Source organism: Barbus barbus, assembly GCF_936440315.1.
Source record: "Barbus barbus genome assembly, chromosome: 40".
Taxonomy (NCBI): Eukaryota; Metazoa; Chordata; class Actinopteri; order Cypriniformes; family Cyprinidae; genus Barbus; species Barbus barbus.
The window spans coordinates 10,222,593-10,246,062 of record NC_136718.1 but is presented as its reverse complement, the minus strand read 5'-3'; the positions used below and the strand labels follow the sequence as shown (position 1 = coordinate 10,246,062).

The 23,470-nt window shown below is 34.9% G+C and overlaps 1 protein-coding gene across 1 annotated transcript in view; it reads right to left on the bottom strand.

Annotated features, from left to right (window-relative positions):
- LOC306860012 (zinc finger protein PLAGL2-like) overlaps positions 1-23,074 on the bottom strand; it is a 40,682-nt gene extending 17,608 nt beyond the window's left edge. The window contains exon 1 of the mRNA XM_079401530.1: positions 22,935-23,074. The gene's annotated coding sequence lies outside the window, so the exon portion shown is untranslated. The remainder of the gene's footprint in view (positions 1-22,934) is intronic.
- Between the last annotated feature and the right edge of the window lie 396 nt (positions 23,075-23,470).

Sequence of the window (23,470 nt, the reverse complement as noted above, 5' to 3'; positions counted from 1 at the left end):
GGAAAGGAGAGACGAGGAGGAGGGGAGAGCGAAAGTTGTAAAAATAACATTCCTGCATAAACAGGCAATGAAAATGGTCACGGAGCAGAACGCATTCCTCACATTTCTTTTGAAACGTGATCAGTTTTTGCATCTCACCACCGGACGCTCCGTCAGAGAAATGAGAGCCGTGTGTTTGTGGGACAGTGACATAGACGCAGATATCTGCCTATTCATAACCCAAACAACATCTCTTTTGAGAGGCTGCTTCACACTGGAGCATTAGGTTCGGATTGGAGTCTGTCTGGATGTCCGAGTCACATACTCTGATCTGAAATGCTGAAAATACAGATAAAGCTGAGTGAAACAAAGAATGAAAACTCCCACTATCAGCACTCCCAAAAACAGATCAATTCATATTTTTACATGTAAGCAATATTTTAATGCAATTTTAATCTTTTGTTTTATCATATTTTATTACTTCAGTCAATAACAACATATCAAAACATTTTAATCCTGAACATTGCAATAAATAAAATGATAAACCGTATTTTTTTTTAACTGCAAGCAATTACATTTTATAAGCAGCTGGTGAGCATTTTCACAGCAGTGTTATTTTAATATCATTCAGATACTATTATAGATTTTATTAATATTTAGATTTTTTTATATTTAGATTATCCGATTTCATTTTCACTTTTAAAGTTTTAGTAATGATATGGTGTGTTATTGTCATTATATATATATATATATATATATATATATATATATATATATATATATATATATATATATATATATATATATACACACACTCCCGTTCAAAAGTTTGGAATCAGTAAGATTTTTAGTGTTTTTAATGGAATCTCTTATGCTCATCAAGGCTGCATTTATTTGATCAAAAATACAGAAAAAAATATTGTGCAATACTGTAATATTGTGATTTCTAATATCGGTTTCCTATTTTAATATACTTTAAAATATGATTTATTTCCATCAGTGTTGAAACTGTGCTGCTTAATATTTTTTGAGACCTGTGATACTTTTTTCTTTGATTCTTTTGATTCTTTGATGAATAAAGAAATCTTTTTTATCCCTTTGACACATCCTTGCTGAATAAAAGTATTAATTTCTTTAAGAAAGAAAGAATGAACTGACCTCAAACTTTAAATAGTAGTGTATATTGTAACACATATTCTTTTCATCTTTTTATTTATCAAAAATGAGCACAATGATTATAAATGAGCATATTAGAATAATTTCTGAAGGATCGTGTGAACTGAAGACTGGATTAATGATGAAGACTTTGCTTCACAGGAATAATTTGATTTTAAAGTATATTAAAATAGAAAAAATTGATTTTAAATTTCAATAATAAAAAAATAATAAAAAAAATCTGTATTTTTGATCAAATAAATGCAGCCTTGATGAGCATAAGAAACTTATTTAAAAAAAAAAATACTTTTATGGCATGTTTTTGTCATTCTATTTTCATTTCAGTTTTAGTAGTTTTTTTCTTTGTTTGTTTTAAATGTCTATATAGTTTTTATTTTTTTCAGTAGTAATTTTATCAGTTTAATAATTGTATTCAGTTCTTGTCACTTAATTAGTTTTTTCAAATAGGTTTGTTTTTACTCATTTTTTTTTATCTTAGTACATTAAGTTGAACGAATGAAAAATGTTGCCTTGGCAAATAAATTAAATTATTTTTTATATATATTTTATAATATAATATATTAAATTTAGTTTAAAATGTGTTTATGGTTTTTTACAGTTTCAGTTTCAGTTACCCATAATAACCTTGCTCCACAGTTTTCCCAAGTTATTTTGTTCGAGATGCAGTTCAGTAAATAAACATGTTGATTCAGGAATCACTCTGATTGATTCAGGTGACTATATTGAGATTCATTTTCCAGTTGGAATCGGTGAATGGTACTGAACGACTGACTAAAAGAACTGGTTCAAAGAAGTCGTGTTCATGAATCAGACTACACTGCTCATGCTGTATGTTTGTAAATTGGATAGAGCTCACAAAGACAACTAAGTAGAAACAGAAGATATTTATTGTCTCACCACATTCGATTCAAGCTGCAAAGTTTCATTCAGAACAAAACCACAAAAGAAATCACTCAAAAATAAGTACAGCCCATTGAAAAATTTCTATGGCTATATATCACTCTTTGTCTCCAAGTAAAGATCTCAGCAGACACATGTCCTGTTCTGTGCATGTAAAACTGAGCTTCAGGGTCTGCACCAGAAGCATCAGTGTAGATATTTAATGACTTATCAGAGAAGAACAAGCATGAATTGTGATGAAGTGAGGTGGGGCCCTTCTATAAGCAATCTCTCGCAGCTTCTCTGATGACAGATAGAGATCAGCTATGCATTACAACTCCCCTCCTCGCTCACACACACATAAAGACGTGTGTATTGATGTAGGCAACAAAGCTCTGGTGCACGAGTTCGCCGTACTGATGTGCAATGAAAATCCCGCATGAGGATAAAGAGAAAGAAGAAAGGGCTGTGGAGAGAAAGAGAGCGATGTGTGTGCATCGGGGGGAGGACTCCCCGAAGGCCGTGAGGTGAAAGACACCGAGGCAGAGCAGTTATTCATTAAGACGCTTCTCTCTCTTCCTCTATTCTCTCCTTCCCCGGAGCTAAAAACACTTGTTCTCCCTTCAATGGCCGTCTAACCAGGGGTGGTCTTCCAGCCCACTACCTACATCCACCAATCAACACCACAAACGCTGAGCTGCTGTGTATGTGCGCACGCAGATAAATTCCTTTTCATGCACAAAGACATTAAAAAGAAGGAACTTCTAATACTTAAAACTGTTAAGTAGAATTTATTATTAGAATAAAATTAAAATGGAAATAATGAAACGTTAAAAATAAAATGTGTACATGTATTAAATTTATATTACAATAAATAATAATACTAATCATTATTAAGAATATTATAAAATTATAAATTAAATAACAGATATTAAAATGTTTTAAAAATGTAAATTATATTTCTATTTATATAATTATAATAATAATAACAAATATGAATTATTGTTATTATTGTAATCATTCTTTGTATGATTATTATTACGACAGAGACAGCGCTCATTAAGGTAATAAATGATATTCGCTTTAATTCTGATTCTGGCAAAATATCAGTACTGGTACTACTAGATCTTAGTGCTGCGTTTGACACTGTCGATCATAACATACTCTTAGAGAGACTGGAAAACTGGGTCGGGCTTTCTGGGATGGCACTCAAATGGTTCAGATCATACTTAGAAGGGAGAGGTTATTATGTGAGTATAGGAGAGCATAAGTCTAAGTGGACATCAATGACATGTGGAGTCCCACAAGGTTCAATTATTGCACCGCTCTTGTTTAGCCTGTATATGCTCCCACTAAGTCAAATAATGAGGAAGAACCAAATTGCCTATCACAGCTATGCTGATGATACCCAGATTTACCTAGCCTTATCTCCAAATGACTACAGCCCCATTGACACCCTCTGCCAATGCATTGATGGAATTAACAGTTGGATGTGCCAGAACTTTCTTCAGTTAAACAAGGAGAAAACTGAAGTCATTGCATTTGGAAACAAAGATGAAGTTCTCAAGGTAAATCCATACCTTGACACTAGGCGTCAAACAACTAAAAATCAAGTCAGAAATCTTGGTGTGATTCTGGAGACAGACCTTAGTTTCAGTAGTCATGTCAAAGCAGTAACTAAATCAGCATACTATCATCTCAAAAATATTGCAAGAATTAGATGTTTTGTTTCCAATCAAGACTTGGAGAAACTTGTTCATGCCTTTATCACCAGCAGGGTGGATTACTGTAATGGTCTCCTCACCGGCCTTCCCAAGAAGACCATTAGACAACTGCAGCTCATCCAGAACGCTGCTGCCAGGATTCTGACTAGAACCAGAAAATCTGAGCATATCACACCAGTCCTCAGGTCCTTACACTGGCTTCCAGTTACATTTAGAACTGATTTTAAAGTACTCTTACTCATTTGTAAATCACGAAATGGCCTAGGAACTAAATACATTGCAGATATGCTCACTGAATATAACCCTAACAGACCACTCAGATCATTAGGATCGAGTCAGTTAGAAATACCAAGGGTTCACACAAAACAAGGGGAGTCCGCTTTCAGCTATTATGCCGCCTGCAGTTGGAACCAGCTTCCAGAAGAGATCAGATGTGCTAAAACATTAGCCACATTTAAATCCAGACTGTGCATTAGCTGTGCATTTATTGAATGAGCACTGTGCTACGTCCGAACTGACTGCACTGTATTTTATGTATAATCATTTTCTATTTTTAACTGTTTTAAATTCATTTTAAATACATTTTTTCAATCAATTCCTTGTTTTATTGTTGTGATTATTTTTTATGAGTATTTTACTTCTTTTTATGTAAAGAAATGCTTTGAAGGTAAAGAGAATGTGGACAAAGAAAGACAAGTTTGTTGGTTAATCAGTTGAAAGTAGGACCTCTGAGTTCTATTTGGTTTATGATGGTCAAAGTAAGAAGGGAGTGAAGCTGTGGAATAGTTAGGTATTTTGGAAAGATTTTTCACTTAGTGCGGAAGAGTTTGAACAAAGCTTGAGAATGTCTTTGTGTGTGTGTGTGTTAAGAGCACATCACAAAGAGTTTTTAAATTCCTTGTTTTTATTCTTGTGACTTTTTTTAATGATTATTTTACTTCCTTTCATGTAAAGCACTTTGAATTACCATTGAAATGTGCTATATAAATAAACGTGCCTTTCCTTGCCTATAAATAGAATAAATATAAATATTTAAAAATTTCAATAATAATAACAATAATATGCATTATTATTATTAAAACCTGCATTTTAATTAGTTTTCTTATTATAAAAATATTTTAATATTACTTAAAAATGTAATATTTTATATATAATTTTGTTTTGTAGCATAAGGATAATTTAATGAGATAAAATAATAATTATTATTATTTTTATTATTATTATCCTTATGTTGTAGCATAATGATAATTTAACTATTAACTATTTCATTTAACATTCATTTTAAATAATAATAATAATAACAAGCATTGTTATTATTAGAACATGCATTATAATTATTTTTGTTATTATTAAAAATATTTTAGTTGTAGCATAAGGATAATCAAATTGTGTCACAAATCAAAAACAAATCAATCATTAAAAATCAGATTTGCATAATGATTATCAGACACATCAACATTAAAATAATCTGTATCGTTTTAGTCATAGACAAAAACATCAGTCTCTAGTAGAAAGACACGATCAGGACAAACTTTTTGATGTAAAAGTGGGTGTGTGTGCGCAATAGTTTGTAACGGGGCACAGAGGGTGAGAACGTCTTTCTGTTAGTCTGCGTGTGTGTTTGTGTGGCTTGATCGCTATGTGCTGAAAGGGTTTGGGTTTCACATGAACGGTGAAATAGTTAACAGACTGCTGCCTCAGTCCTGCTCATTTCAACATTAACCTACACACACACACACACACACACACACTGCTTTCTATAGACATAATGGTTTCTATACTGTACCAAGAGCACACATACACACTCACTCTCATAACTTACCATAACACACTTGTATTCACTTGTACGTACATTTTAAATCATAAATATATTTTATTGTCTTAAAAACGGGCCACTCTGTGCTTTGATTACAGTTCAACACTCTGGAGATTCACTAAACCAACTTCATGCGGTTACAAGATTTGTGGTGTGGGCATGAACAATACTTCAACTCGCATGCCCTGTTGAGCAGAGATGTGATATGACTTAATGATTTCTGCCGGGCAAACAACAGGCAAAAACATTGCACAAAAAAAATCCACAAACTCACACCGAAAGAAAGACCTGAGCCATGTCTAGTAGGAAGGGACATGTGTTAACTCTATTACTGTATTTTTGATCAAATAAATGCAGCTTTAGTGAGCATAAGAGACTTTTGAATGGTAATGTATAGCCTATGTACAAACTATCAGTGTTACAAAACTTAGTTTAAAATTAGATGATGCTGTAGAGCAGGGGTTTTCAAACTGTGGGTCATGGGTCGCAGAGTAGAACAAGGTGGGACACAAAGTCACTTGGCTGCAACTAAATGACACACTCACACAGTTCAGTCTAGGGCTACACGATATACAAACATAAATTACGAATTGCAATATTCTTAGTGCAATTTTTGAATCACAAAGGATTTGAGGATTCAGTACACGTTATAACATGCGTTGCGTATTTTAAAGCGCGGGCGCGCTCGAGTTGTAAGCAACTTCATTATTAAAATCGATTGGTACGCATTATTCACTTCACTGCGCTGTATTCTGCATGAGATTGCATACACCAGAAAATTCTAAATGTTACGAAAACAGATTCATTCATTTCTATCGTCTGTTTAAGTCAGCGCTGTTTTTGTTCTTGGCTACCCTCCGATAAGGAAACGGTCTGTAAAAAGCATTTCACATGTATGGGGTGTTAATTGCAACACTACAAGATTTAAACATTTCCACACGCTAGCATAAAAAAATTTTACAAAATTTCCAAACATTTATTTAACCATTGAGCGTGTTTCAAGTTTATATGGACGTTTCATAATTTAACGTCTGTAAACTAAGAAATTAAAACGTAAATATTAGTAGTGAAATTTTACAGTTGTACTATAAAATAAAATGGTTATATTTCTTAAATACTTCATTTCTGCCATAGGCTAGTCAAATTTGAATTAAGATTGAGCTTAAAGTAATCTCAATTGTCTTTTGATCTCAAATATTTTGGTGGGTCGTGAAATAGATTATACTTGTCTAGGTGGGTTGTGGAATGGAAAAGTTTGGGAACCCTGCTGTAGAGTTTAAATCTTCATGTGAAATCATTTAACAACCTATCACATTTTTTTTATACTGACAGCTCGTTCTGTGACAGAACATCTGCATCTGTTTAGTAGGTCTTCTGTTGATTTTAATCAATGTTCATGTTTAACCCAGTAGAGTGTTTGTTGTGTACTGTACTGAAGCTGGCACCTACAAGACTTTGATACACAAAACCTGAAAGTGAGATGAAAAAAGGAGCGTACATAAAGAACACTGTGTTCTAGAGGACACACAATCTGTAGCACATGACAATGAGTAAAGTTATTCACAAAAAAAGTGAGAACAAATGGTAACGGTCAAAATCTTATCACCCAACGATAGGTTGATCGCACAGCTTTTTCACAATTTATGGTGCAAATGCACTTGTATTCAACTTACTGTGTCAAAGCTATTTGATGAAGGTCAAGTGTCAGCTACTTCTCAACTGCAAACTAGAAACGGAAGGTGCAGGTGGTCAGATTCTGCTTCAACTTAAAGAAATATTATGTGACACATGAGTGACACATAATTACGCATTTCACCCTAAAGAAGCTCCAAAACGCCGAAAGCCCCTTGACATCTCCCACTGCAGTCATAAATAACAAGAGTGACGCAATCTGGCTAGGTGTAGATTGTCAGATGTTCAATCAAAGAATCAGACAATAAAAGACTTATAGTTGTGTAACTTTGAGGAAAGTCCCTCGCCACAGTCAATGCTTCCATTTCATAGATGTAGATAAAAGTAGTGAAGATACATCTAGTGAAAACAGCCCACGTTAAATCTGCCTTCGTGACACCAACAAATGTTTTAAATGTGTCTAGCACCTTCCAGAATGTGATGTCGAGCTGAACAGCATGAATCCTTAAACATTTTAGTCTCCTCTGCCAATGCCATGTTTGTCTAGGAATATAGAATTGCTTGTTTTGAGGATTCAGTACACTGAAAGAATGTAACTGTCCTCTGAGACATGCCATACTTTTGGACATTAGTCAAATATCTCGGCCATGTGGTTTTGAGGAATGGAGTGGAGACAGGTCCTGAAAAGATTTCTACCCTTACTACCTGGCCGTGACCCAGAAACATCAAGGACCTCATGTCCTTCCAAGGATTTGCAGGTTATAGCAGGAGGTTTATATAGGACTACTTCTATGTTTATTCATACCTGTTGCACATGGATGCAAGGCTGCATGGAGCTGGCACTGCACCAGGAACAGAAGAGGAGATGATCCTCTGTATAATTCCATGTCCGTGGTCCATCACCAACTTCGCATTCTTACAAGGATATTTACGGCTTTACTTACAGATTTACAGGGTGAAAATATGCTCAAATATGCCAGTTTTTAAATTACTATTGCACTCAAAAGCAAGAAATTCAACACAAGTAATGCATCCTGGGAAAGACAAACTGTTATTATCTAGTTTTAAAAATGAGTTATATGCATTTAAAAAATAATTAATTAAATTTCATCCTACTTCATACACTGTCTGCTACTTTAATTTAAATAATATAGCTGCAAGCAGCGATGACGGGCCCAAGCCGTCAGTGCAAACGCCACCCCGGTGGCATCAGAAAAGCGGTGCACAGCGACCACATGCATTACAGTAACCCTCTGGCAGTTTGGATTTGACGGATACAGCAATGAAAGGGTTAATCCAAACCATCAAGACACACACAACAACTGCAGTGCCAGACGTGTCCCCCTGCTTAAACCAGTACATGTCCGGGCCCGTCTGAAGTTTGCTAGAGAGCATTTGGATGATCCAGAAGAGGATTGGGAGAATGTCATATGGTCAGATGAAACCAAAATAGAACTTTTTGGTAAAAACTCAACTCGTCGTGTTTGGAGGAGAAAGAATGCTGAGTTGCATTTAAAGAACACCATACCTACTGTGAAGCATGGGGGTGGAAACAGCATGCTTTGGGGCTGTTTTTCTGCAAAGAGACCAGGACGACTGATCCGTGTAAAGGAAGGAATGAATGGGGCCATGTATCGTGAGATTTTGAGTGAAAACCTACTTCCATCAGCAAGGGCATTTAAGATGAAACGTGGCTGGGTCTTTCAGCATGACAATGATCCCAAACACACCGCCCGGGCAACGAAGGAGTGGCTTCGTAAGAAGCATTTCAAGGTCCTGGAGTGGCTTAGCCAGTCTCCAGATCTCAACCCCATAGAAAATCTTTGGAGGGAGTTGAAAGTCCGTGTTGCCCAGCGACAGCCCCAAAACATCACTGCTCTAGAGGAGATCTGCATGGAGGAATGGGCCAAAATACCAGCAACAGTGTGTGAAAACCTTGTGAAGACTTACAGAAAACGTTTGACCTCTGTCATTGCCAACAAAGGGTGTATAACAAAGTATTGAGATGAACTTTTGTTATTGACCAAATACTTATTTTCCACCATAATTTGCAAATAAATTCTTTAAAAATCCTACAATGTGATTTCCTGGATTCTTTCCCCCCATTCTGTCTCTCATAGTTGAAGTGTACCTATGATGAAAATGACAGGCCTCTCTCATCTTTTTAAGTGGGAGAACTTGCACAATTGGTGGCTGACTAAATATTTTTTTTGCCCAACTGTATATGTACATATATATGTATATGTGTTTAATAATTACATTTTCTTTCTTTATCAATTTAACATTTCTAGATTACTACGACATTTACAAACCACTTATTTAGGAGTTGTCAGTATTTCATAAGATCATTTAGAAAGTGTATTTTAAATTCTTATCCAATGAAAGGTTAGATTTTTGTTAATTTTTTAAATAATAGATCAAACGGATTAACAATGCAGATTAATTTTCACAGCCTTCTTTGATCATATTTACCAAGGGTGCCAATATTTTTGGCTCATGACTGTAAAACTTTTGTAACACTTTTCAATAAGTTTTTACTTTTTAACATTATACAAGTTATCATGAACAGTATTTTTATAGCATTTATGAATATTAGTTAATTATGTTTACAATTAACTACTACATTATTAATTAAAATTTCTAGTTAATGTACATCAGTTACTATACCGTGAACTAAGATAAACAATTGTTTACTAACTAAAATACAGTAAAAAATGTTGTTCATAGTTTGTTAGTTTTGAATTAACTAATGTTAAAATCTAAATTCCTGAACTATACCAGTTAACATGAACAATGATTGTATAACATTTATTAATGTTAATTAATGTCAAGCCCAAAATGTAATACATTAAAATTTTAAGTTGTATCTTAACATTAGTTTATATATGTGAATTAACAAAAAATTAATATTTTTAATGTTAGTATTAACTAAAATGATCTAAAAATAGATTGTTCATTGTTAGTTCACGTTAGTTAATGAATTAAATAATGTTAATCTTATTGTAAATTGTTGCCAACACTTTTTATGATTATTACCATTTTTTTTTTATTTTTTTTTATGATCTATAAGCATTTGTGAAATAGTTTTGCCTGCATTTCATCTTAGTCTTCGTCTGTGAGCTGAACTGTTTTACTGTTACATCCATGAGATTATGTAAATTCAGATGTCATTTCACGGGATGTCATAGGTCAGTATCAAATTAGTTTCAAATTATTATTTGCAGCACAAAAATGCATTTTGTATGATCTCTCTTATTTTGTTAAAGTTATTCACATTTTAACAGATTCTGCAAGGGGTTCCCAAACTTTCGCATGCAACTGTATATAGTATTTATTAATGTTAGTTAATATTCTAAACTTACACATTATTAAAATTTAAAGTTTTATCTGTTAACATTAGTTAATGCACTGTGAATTAACAAACATTTTGATTAACTAACATCAACAAACATTAATAAATGCTTTGAAAATATATTTTCCATTGGTAGTTCATGTTAGTTAATACATTTACTAATGTTAACAAATGAGACATTATTATAGTTACCTAAGCTTTTAATAATTTATAAGTATTTTTAATGATTTATTTTTCCATGAACTAACATGAATAATGTTTACTAAGACAAATAAAGTAAAAATATATTGTTAATACTTAATGTTATTTGTGAATTAACCAATGTTAAAACACAACATTATTTAAGTGTTGTTAGTTAAGCATTTTTTTAACGACTTTATTAATCTAAGCATTCGTGAAATATTTTTGCCTGCATTGCAGCTTAGTCTGCATCTGTCAGCTGAACTGTTTTACTGTTACTTTTAAACCACTATTAAAGCATCAAGTTTAAACAGACGCTCTCTCTCTCTCTCTCTCTCTTACCCACCCTCTCAACCCACACTCAACTCACACACTCACCCCCACCCCACCCCACACACAGAAGCAGATGTCTGATAAGTTTTTTTAATTTTCTGCTCTTCATAGTGTATTGTAAATTCATGGAATTAATTACATTTCCTCAGAATGGCTTGTTCTGTGTATGTAATTTTTCATGAAGTGTTTGGAAGCTGCTCTTAAAAGATTAAAAAAAAGCTCTCTTTTTTACTGTAACTTTAATAAATTGCAATTAAAACACCGTTCAAGATATCCTAAATCCGTTCGCAATTTAGCATCTTCAGTATCTTGGCATCATGTTGAAAATAGTTTGGTGTGAATTACTTGTTTCTGCTTGGAGGAGTATGAATTAATTTGAAGCCTGAATTTCCCAAAAATTGACATTAAAATAAAAATAGCTGACTTCCTGTTGGTCGTAGCTAATGGCTGTAAATTAGAAAGTTGTCCGGCTTGATTAAAATAATATATGTACCGAGTTTGGTGTTTGTAGCTAAAACTACCCCCCCCCCCATCTTTGACATAAGGTGGTGCTTTAGAATGCCTCGTCCACGCCCGTTTATGAGCTTTTTCCAGTGTCTAACTATCATTAATACTGATATGTGTGTTGAGTTTCATGACATTCTAAACATGTTATCTGCCTCAAAATCACCAGAAAATAATTTAAGTTTGACAAGTTGCCATGGCAATAGAATTTTAGATATCAATATTCCCTTCACAGTTTTACATCGGCCGTGTTTTGACATTATTCTGATGAAGCAAATCGAGTAAAAATAAGACGCTGAATTCAAAGCATTTTGAAAACGACACACTTCCTGCAGCCAGTTGGTGGCGCTATAACTTTGACTCCTAATAGTCATATCTATGCGATCGGCATCATGCAATGAACAAACCACTTAAGTTTGATTAAAATCATTAAAATCATCTGAAAATTTAATGACAATGTTCCCCGGATGGTGACTCTCATATTCATTTGTGTACAATGTAAAGTGGTGAACAAACACACCCTTGGGGAACACCAATACTAATAAGTCGACATTCGGAGAAAGACTGCTTGATTTTAAGTTGTTGAGTCATATCCGTAAGAAATGCATGGAACCATTTAATACTATATGGATTAACAGCCATACTATTTAGTTTGGAGAGCATAAGGTGGCTGCACGGTATTTAAAGCAGAGCTCAGAAAAAGCAACCTGGCATAAGCCTTTGGATCCTCCAGATGTTTTAAAACATGATGCACCACAGTAAGGATTGCATCATCAGTGCCCCTGTTGATTTGATAAGCAAACTGTTAAGGATCAAGATGGTCCTTAACCTCTTCCTTAAGCCTCCACGCCATAATCCTCTCCAAACACTTCATCACAATACAAGTTAAGGCAACTGGGCGATAATCGTTATACTCCAGAGGACTAGGATTCTTTGGAACTGGTATAATGATTGATTTTTTCCAAATAGCTGGTATACTCATTTACCATTTTTTCCTCACTGACAACATGCATGCTTATCCTTTTAGGAGTCATATTAGTTATACACCTTACCTTAGACCACAACTTTTTTTAACTTTTACTCAGGTCACTATCAGTTGAATCTCTATAATTCTTACGAGTTTCTCTTAATTTATAATTAAGCTTTTTCTGAGACAATTTCAAAATTTCTGGATCCCGTTGTTTAAAACCCAGGTGTTCCTTATTTATACACTCCTTAACCTCCTTGGTGATATAAGGCTTGTTATTTTAATAATGTTTAATCCGTTTAACTGGTATTACAGAGTCTATACAAAACTTAACATATACAGTCCTAATTTCATTGTGCCTGTCAATATCTGAATCATACTTGTTAACACAAAACGAAAATTCTCAGATTGTGTTTGTCTTTGCAAACCAAACAGTCCAGCTTTGTATGTTAAAGAGCTAATGTGCAAACAGACCCCAGCAGCAGCACACAGTTTCTGTAACATTCATGAAGACACTGTTCGTGTAAATAAACAATTATTTCTCTCTACATTTATTCTGGCAGTACAAACTGAACCAAGCCGGGTCAAAAAACCTAGTCAATTTACAAACTATTTCAAGAGACATTACAAACCACTTCCAAATGATGTAGAAACTTTTATAAGCTGACAACCTCAAGAGGCACATTTGTGATACAAATCTTATTTGAAGTTATTTTTTCATTTTGGTATAGTGCCTTTTGATTCCATCTTGAATAACACTATGGTGTTTAATTTGGGGGGGTGGGGGGGATTACATTCATCATTTTAACAAGTCAAAAACTCCTTGATCCAAACCTACGATTTAAAAACAAGTTAATAAATAAATTAAATCTAGCCTCTTTTTACAACATAAATGAGCTACTGTTAGAGCAGAACATCTGCATCTACATTCATCTACATTTTATAGTGACCCACTAGTGAACTACACAATAATCGCATCCTTATTAGTAGAAATCGAATCAAAAGATGAACAACATCTGCCTCTGATTAAACACAAGAGAGCATTTCACGTTCATCGGATACGGTCCCACTACAGAGCCAGTCTGGACTGTTTACGGCGTACGCTCAAAGTGCATGGACATGGAAGTTCTCTCTCGCCAGCGTCCGGCAGGCGATGTGTGCGATAGAGAAAGACATGTGCTGTGAGTCAGCTGCTCCCTAAATGAGGGCATTCAACCACATGGTCACTGAGAAATATCCCTGCTGCCGTCTGATTGGCCGGTCTTCGGCAGGGGAGGGAGGGGCCGGGCGAGCGAGCAGGGAGGAGTCATGTGACCGAATCTAGCAGAGCGCTCGATAATGGGACCCCCACTGACAGCGGGGTGAGAGAGAGAGAGAGAGAGAGAGAGAGAGAGAACCAACGGCCTGGACGAGAACCAAAAAAAACCCTCTACCACACACAGGCTGTGTATTGTTGCCTATTCACTGGACTCCATCTCGGGCCACTTTATCATTCAATTAGGACAGCTTTCACACCACACAGCAGAGAAAAGGGCCCTTCAATCAAACTGAAAACTTCACGCTGCCACTGGAGGGCACACAGAAAGAGACCCACAGTCTTCTCTCTACTTTCATTTCTCTCTCTCTCTCTCTCTCTCTCTCTCTCTCTCTCCTACTGTTGTTGTTGTTCTGGACTTTGTGAGGAAGAGAGAGAGAGGGAGAGTGAAAGAGAGGAAGAAAGCAAGCAACAGAGGTCATTTGTTAACACCAGAGCTTCTCTCTCACTCTCGTTTTCATTTATTTCCCTTTGTTCTCTCCTTTTCTCCTCTTCTCCATCTATCCCTTTGAGAGGAAATCAGAATCTACAATTTTGCTATGTTGCCACTGGAGTGAGCTGTGGTTAGCCTGAGAATACATGGAGGAAAGAGAGGAAGAGAACACATCATTTTTAAGATTGTCCGAAAAGCATCAGTGAGTGTTACTGTGGAGCGTCTGCTGTAGAAAACCTCATATCTGAGCTGCAAACTTTCTGAAAATACATTCAAAACATTAAACAGTGCATTTTAGGATGCATTTTATAATAACAATTTTTTTATTTGATTTTAATGCAGTTTTGAAAACGTGCCGTTGTTACACTGGGCGATTTCTACCTGTCCTTCCTGACCCTTAAAATTACTTTGAATCATATTGTTACATTTGACTTGAATACTGTTGATTGTGACATTCAAGTTGTTCCTGAGTGCATTTTCTATCTTTTTATTGTATTATTAGTTTATGCAGTTCTGAAATTGACACATTCTATTTCTACCTGTCCTGACCCTTAAAAAATGACTTTTCAATATCACTGCTTTATTTGTTATTATTTTATTATATTATCATACTTTGTTATTTTATTATTTATTTATTTTATTTTACGTTAATTCATTTTGGAAAATGTGCAGTAATTACGTTAAGGAGCAATTTCTACCAGATCTGCTGCTTAAAAATGAGTTCAGTCAGGCTGATTCACTCGTAGGCATTGCTGATTCAATAAAACAAGTTCATTTAGATGTTATCAAGCATATTAAGCAACCACAGTTTACTTGTTTCTATTTTAATTACCATTACTGGCACCTTATTTCTTCCTATCACTACATTTTAATGATATACTGATTTTATATGATTTTAGATATAGCCTACTGTATTTACCGTGCTTGTAAGTTTTGCTAATTTTTATAAAAATAAATTATGCCAATAATGTAGAAATTACATAAGAGAGAGAAGTGAAAGAAGTGAAGCATGCATGCTATAAACAGACTTAATTTATTTGCTAATTATGTCTGTTTAAGTGTAACAGAGATAGTGGAGGAGCATTAGTAATATGCATGAGCATAAAGTAGTCACATCCTTTTATTTCATTATTTTCCTTTCCTCCTCCACTCATATATTTTCTGAGTGAATACAGACACCAAAGAGTATCTAGTGATTCTTCTCTCGGTTGCAGCTGAAAACGGAACAATGGATTCGCTGGACCACACACCTGACCGCACACAATGAGACGGCAAGCACCTCGCTCTCATGTGCTGCCAGGAAACATTTCTCCATCAAACTCACATTAAATCACCAGAAATTCATCTTCAACTATAAATAGCTCCTGTTCAAACAAGAGTTTCACTCACAAACTACGCTACTCACAGAAACACGCACTTTGGATACAGGTCCCATGTCAGGAAGCCAATTATACCAGCATGAACACTAACTGGAGTAAAAACACCAATGCGCAAACACACACATTAATGAAGAGCTGTGGGCAGAGCTCCAGAACCATAAAGTCAATTTACAGAGCTTCACAAACTGGAAGGAGAAATAAGAAAACATTTGCCAGAAATTGTCCCTTATAGACCAAATGAAAGACTGCAGTTGCATTCATAAAGTCCCAGAATATGTCATGAGAGTCTATGATCGCAAGACACTAAATTAATGTATCGCCTTTTATATACGCTAATTTGATAAATTGTACTTCAATTAAGCAAAGAAAAAGAAGGTTTTTGGCATCACTTAGGTAAAAGCCTTGTTTAAACAACAACAACAACAAATAATAATTTTAGACCTTTAATGGTTGATGTGTTCAATGTTAAAAACCAAGCAATAAAATAAATATTAAAACACTAAAACAAACAAACTGAGCTTTGCTTTTGCAAAACTGCTCATTAAATATAATATAAAAATACAATATATATAAATAATATAAAATATAATATTTCTGCTGTGGAATCATTTAATGGGAGCAGCTGAAGGAGGGAAAGAAAGAGAGAAAATATAAAACATAATTATATATATATATATATATATATATATATATATATATATATATATATATATATATATATATATATATATATATATATATATATATAATTTTTTTTTTTTCCCCATTTAGGTAAAGACCTCATCTAAACAAAAAACAAAAACTGACCATTAGTTTTGAATCGCTCATTATAACATAAAACGTAATTGCTCATTATAAATAATACGTAAACATATTTAAGTAAATACTTTCAAAAAAAGTGTAATTTGCTTAAGACTTAAGGCTCAACTTAAGCGCAACTGAAGCTTCTTCCGTTCATAAATATTCTCGGTAACACTTTAGTTTAGGGACCAATTATTAACTAGTTTCTTATTAACATGCATATTACTAGCATATTGGCTGTTTATTAGTCCTTATAAAGCACATATTAATGCCTTATTGTGCATGACCATATTTTAGATCCCTTAGTCCTACAATACCTAAACTTAACAACTATACTAACTATTAATAAGCTGCAAATTAGGAGTTTAACAAGGCAATAGTTAGTTAATTGCTCCCCATTTAAAATGTGACCAGTTTCTGTGTAAATATTCTTTTCCTTTTTCCTCATTCTGTATAGTTCGGTTAATAGTAAACTTAGTTATTGTTAATGTATAGTTAAGAAAATTAAGAAAAAAATGCAAGTTAGGGTGTCACATACCAGCTTGTTTTTGTAAATGTTTGTTTTATTGCCATTATATTTCATCATATGATTACCAATCAAATCATAGCATGCACAACTTGAATTTTCCTTCTTCACCACTGAACAGAGGACCCGAATGAAAACACCTGACATCTCACCAGATAACTACTTCTGCCAGCACTTACACACAGTCCAATTTATCCATAAATACACAATAAACAAACCCTCTCTTCTCTAAAGCAAAACATTGCTTTTGCTACATTAGGTAGTAAAGTAACTCAAACGATGACATGAATGATAAATGTTTTCCTCCAGCCCTCTTCTGTGACTCTCTCCCTCGTCATGCAGCTTTCTTTTTCCTCTCTGTGACTGAGTCATCTAATCATGCTCAAGGACCTTTGGATTCTCCGTACATGACTGTGTCTGTGAGCACTGTGGTAACCATTTGAGGTTCATAAAGTTTATCTTATTTCACATCCTTTCCATATGACTGTTTTTGATTGTTTGTTTTCTCATATAGTCACAATCTACCGCCAGATCTGTGCCCTCACTAACTAATACACATTTGTATACGCATATTACGGTTCATAACATTATGCTCATTTGTATTTGTCGTTTGAGGTGTTAGTAAGAATATGGAGCTTTCCAAGTCGATGGGCATTCATGAATCAACCAGCCAAGAACAGTAGTGCACACAATAGGTGTGCATTATCTAATTGGCAGTGCGATCAGCCAATCACAGCCACACAGAAGTACCGCCTCTCGTCACATGACTTCTACGGCTGTAATTCACTATTATCTCAAAAGACGCTGACGTCCTTTGAACCTTCCTGGTGTGTCGCTGTTGGGTGATGTTGCTTTGGATAAATGTGTTCTTGAATCTCATATTTTTCTATTACTCAACCAATTTCTCATGCTAAATTTTTGACTTTTTTTATTTTTGGATTAAACTCTGTGCCTGTCACTTGAAAGATGCAACAGAAAACCTAATACCTATTTAATTTTAACCAATTTAAAAGTATTACTTATCTAAATCTAATTATTACAGATAGAAATAGCGGATTAATGTAACAATTGCAGGTTACCGTTTATTACATTGTGGGATAATTTCCATAATTTCTAGCGAGCTTCCAATGTAATTTATTCTTTAATGGCATGTTTTGTCCATTAGATTTTTTTAACTTACAGAATCCGTTATAACATCTTTCTTAACAGTGAGGTAATCACATTAAAAGACATTTTTTCTGATAAATAAATTTTCCGCACATTAACAGTGCAGTACATTTCCTGAAGCAAGACAATAAATTCACAACAGAGATAGCAGAGAGACAGTAAACGAGAAGCTCGGAGGGGAAGAAGACCCATCTTTGGGGTGGAAAAATGGACCAGGGGGATCTGAAGGAAGAGAAGGAGGGGTTGCAGCATAAGTGGTGTTCGGTGATGGATAGATTCAGGCCTTGAAAAGCCACACCTGGCTGGCCGCTTTCAAAAGCACAGCTTTACTCATGTACAGTGGCGCTATGCGTTTCAAACATCTAGCGTCTTCTTACTATCTAAAGGCACAGCATACTGCAAGTGCAGTCAGAATGCGTGCCAGCAAAGGAAAAAAAGACACTCTTCTGTTGTGCGTGTGCGACTTGGTTGCGGTGTGTGTGCCATGTGTACTTTGTGTTTGGACTTGTTTTGCAAAGCTGTCAAGAACATTAGCGTGTATTTACACATGTACTATTTATGTGTGGGTTTCTTTTCTATTACTCTTTGTTCGGTTCACTTGATTCTCCTGCAATTAATGAGCTTGGATTTGCGTTTGCTGAAATTGTTGTTTCATACCCCTTCTGAACGCTGTTCTGTACTCCTAACATTCGGTTTAGACCCTGAAAACAGTTTTTGGTTAGAAATATAGATTTTCCCTTTCTTTCAGTTTTATCTTCTTCCTTTGTTCTATATTATGATAAATGCTGATTGATGAGGGAGCTAAACATAAATACTTCAGTAAACATTTAAGGATAATAAACAGTTAAGTACAAAGCATTAAGTAGTTTCTGACTAAGAAATTGATTATAAACAATTAGATTTTTGATGTTCCAACTTGAAAGACTTCTACCTTAAAATCTAAAATAGTTTGTGTTTAACTAACCCTTTTATAACATTTTGTTGTATTAAAACTATTGTCAAACTTTTTGAATATTTTTGGTTAGAATAAAACTTAATTTAGATTTTTAGGTTACCTGACTAAACATTTTTTACAGTACAATCCAAACATATTCAAATCAGTTTCTGAGAATGTTTTCATTTAAATGAACGGATTTTACATTCTAAGCTCAACATTTTTGTACAATATTTATCCATGGCACATTATCAATTTATTATTATTTTACGTATTATTATTATCAATCTGATTTTTTTGGTGGTTTGATGACAAATTCATAAAAATGCAACTATAACTTTACCACCTCTGCTAAGTTTACCATATTCTATGTGAAAAAGAACTTTAAAAGTACTTTAATATAAAACCATTGTGACAACAATAAATAACAACTCTTAACATTTATAAATAAACAAAAAGGTTTTTAAACACTAAACGTTTATAGCATATTTAGAGTTCATTTCTACAACTTTCTATACTGATTAATATCTGTAATACGCATTTAACATGCAATATTCCAATTAAGAATGTTTGTAAAAAAGAGAAATCCAAGGCACTCTTCTTCAAAATAATTTAAAAAGCCTTAGCGGACATAATAATTTTATATTATTTATAATCATTTTAAATAATTTTTTTATTATTTTGAAGAAGAGTGCCTTGGATTTCTCTTTTCTACATCCATTTGTATTCCCGACCCCAAAGAGCACCTTCAAATATCTCATTGAACACCCTGGACTTTTTTCGTCTTTCCAATTAATAATGTTTGTTGCAAAATTCTATTTCTACAATCATTCAGGTCTACAGGCGTTCCAAACCTGAATCCTGAACAAATGATTTTTCATGTTTCTGTCATGAATTATTTTCTGATAAGAATCAAATCTGGTGTTAAGGCGCTCGGAGGAGTTATAATGCCCTCGTGAACTTGGCCTGATTTTATCTCTCTCTTTCTCTCCTCCCTTTTTTATGGGGCGACTTAGTGACCAGGTCTGCTACTGTTCATACTGCCCACATAAACACTCCCCAGTGCCCATTTCAGACATGGATTTAGACACAACACAAACACATATAATATGCTCACGACTGCAAATACAAACAAACTCATCGGCTGAACCACAAGCCCATATTACTGTCACAAAACACTTAAATCATAATGCAAAATAAATAGCTATTTTAATGCAACTCGGCACATATCTCAGGCACAGCATCGTCCCCGTTCACTCCTCAATGCTATAAGTGGAGGATATAAGGACTCAGATGAGGGCTGATCCCCATTCTACACTGGGTATTAAGTAGCGTTTGTGCTCTCCAAAGCCTGTCCTACCTATTAACCCCTCTGATGTGCTTTCTCATGATAATCAGCCTGTTACCCACCGAGGAGCATGGAATTGTGGGATGTTTTCAGAGGAGAAACCCCCTTGATGCACATGCTAGCTCTCTCTCTCTCACTGAACTCAACACACTGAATCAAGCACGTAAGACGCCTTTTCAGAGAACACATGAAAATTAAACCACTGAAATGTTTGTTTCAAACATCTCACAACATCTACATCTCTCAAAGCAGACCAATTGGAAAATGTTTGAACTAACATGACGAAGTGTCAAAAAAATCTCAAAAGCTCAACAAAATACAACTACATCTGAGATGGAACAAGAACTAGAAATGTTTTAAAGAAATATTTTAAGCTCATTTCTCAATTTTATTAACTTCTAGCGCACAATTTAACACGCAAGAACAATTAACGTGAAAATAAATGAGCTTTAATCAGTCAAACCCTTGTAAAGATCCTCAGAAGCAAAGCCAAAGCCAATGCTGAAAAGCTAAATGGTCTCACACATCACATTATGCGTTTCAACATGCAATGTCAATAACAAAAGCACTGTCTCGTGACGATCTCACTTCCATTTCCTTATTATGTAGCTCGAGGCAGTGGAAGTATAGGGCCATGATGGAGCACAACCACCAAACAAGAGCTCGTCGCAACCTGTTCTTTATCAATCACTGTTAGAAAGCCATCTTTTCACTTTTATCCCATGAATCCAGCCAAAGTGAAATATTTCATTTTGATTATTTTCAGTGCACACAGCAACAAAACTGCCTTTTTTATCTCATGTACTTGTTTGTGTTGTGCTAAAGTTAAAGCCAATGAAAGCTTTCACTCTGTAATGCATGCTGAAAACATTTGAGAAAAAGATATCACTCAGCTACGGGTGTTTGAATAGTGTTGCAATCATGCTGACTGATGAATTAAAGATTGGTCGCAGTTTTGCTTATACAAAAGCAAGGACAAATTAACTTTAATTACAATTTCTATATCTTAAACCACTTTAACGAACAAAGCCGGAAACATGTTTTAAACGATTCTTTAAACATTTCTGCAATTAATTTTCAATTCCACACATTTCAAGCGTCTTAACAGCATTTTACTTATTAGTGACATTATTAAAAAGGTTAAAAATATTGGGGGGAAAAAAACATTTTGATAAACTAAGAAACTTGCACATTGTGCCATATTTGAAGCACCAGTTAAACTTTTAGTGAGATGAATATTTTTAGCGATTTGAGAAAGATGTCACACATCGTGACTAGTGTTGAGATGATCTTTAATGGTGGATGATTAATAGATTTCATAAGCATAACTGCGACCAAAGAACAAAATGACTTTTAATTGAATATCTTAAAACATTTCAGTGAGCTCTCTTTGCTGTAAACATGTTTTAATCATTCTAACAACATATTTCCATCTATCAATGACCTTGTCCTCAATTTGATCTGTTTAAACTGTATTTTCTTCAATTCAAAGTTGTTATAAAACTGTACTAAACTCACAAACCGAGTGCACAAACTTGTTTTCAATTTAGTGGGTTAAATTTGTTTAGTGTAAACAAAGTTCACTGATTTCTCACTATGGAAAATAAACAATGTGATCATTTCTCAGCACTGATTCTTAGCTTACTCATCCCCACAGCCAAGCAATATGTAAATGAACATTAAAAAGAAGTTCCCCACACCTCAACCCCTGGCGTGACACTGTTGTTTGTGGAGTACCGCTTGATAGGAACACACAAACAAACAGAAGGCATTATAGAAAAGTCACAATCCGCCCAGGAACATCCGATCTGTGACAAATGACTAGCAACAGATAAGCCGTGGAGGTCGAGTTATATAGTACGACACCAACTAAAATAGCCTAAAATAGTTGTATATTTACAGCCCAGTGTTATTTTCTCAAATCAAGCAGTGAACTATTCATAGACAGACGCGTTTGTATAAAGCAATGTTTGAAACTCAACAGGAACGGAGCTTCAGCTCGTGTGTGTCCTCAGCACAGGCATAAATATTCAGAAATTACTTAAAATTCAACTAATCGCTCCAAAGTCCTTCTGAACATCAGTAGACACAGCCGAGCCGATGATCGAGCAAATGCAAATGTATCGGTTTGTAAACAAAATGCATCCGCAGTGTATTTATCGATGAAGTATGCGAACGTGCAATTAAAAATTAAATACCCGGAGCCTCAGCGATGTTTCACAAAAATAAATGCCGCCGGCTCGAGAGATAATATCAACAGTGTTATTATTACTATGAAGGTCTCGTGTATCATCTGCCACATCGATCAGCGGCCGAACGAGTTGTATTAATTATCGGGATCTCATTAAAAAAACATGCACACATCAGAGCGTGCAGCTACATTATGAGGACTTGCAGAAAAAAAACGAGCAGTTGCCACCAAAAAACTTTCCAGCGCCGCATTAGTCAATTTCACAAGGAACCGCCGACACATTCCAGCGCAAACCTACCGTGGGAGCCCCACGCCACCGTTCCCGGTCTTTCTCCTCTCGATCTGTTGTTTTATTATTTTTTCCAATTTTTTCTCTAATTTTTCTTTTTTCGGGGCCTGAGTGTCTCGCGCTCCTCAGGCTGCAGCAGCAGAGTTATGGGGCGCGCGAGCATTGTGGGAGTGTGACGTCAGGCCACTTTCACAAACTTTTCACAGGGGCTGGTAAACTGTTGTGTGCGCGCGCGTGTGTTGTGTGTGTTTTTGGGCTTGTAGTTTACTTATCGTTCTGATTAATGATGGATAACGACGGGACTGATGAGGCTCGTCGCTGAACGTGCATCGAAAGTAAAAGCGTTGAGACAGCCGATAGCGTTTTTCAATTATTTAATGCAGGCATGTTTAATGCAAGGTGACTGAGTCAACAAGCAGCTCTTTATTTTATACAGAACGCCGCGCTGTTTTGAAGTGCAATACACATTTTATCAGGTTTCTTTTGATTAATCTCGATTCAAGCAATATCGCTATACAGTCTTAAGCAATTAAATCCTGGTTACA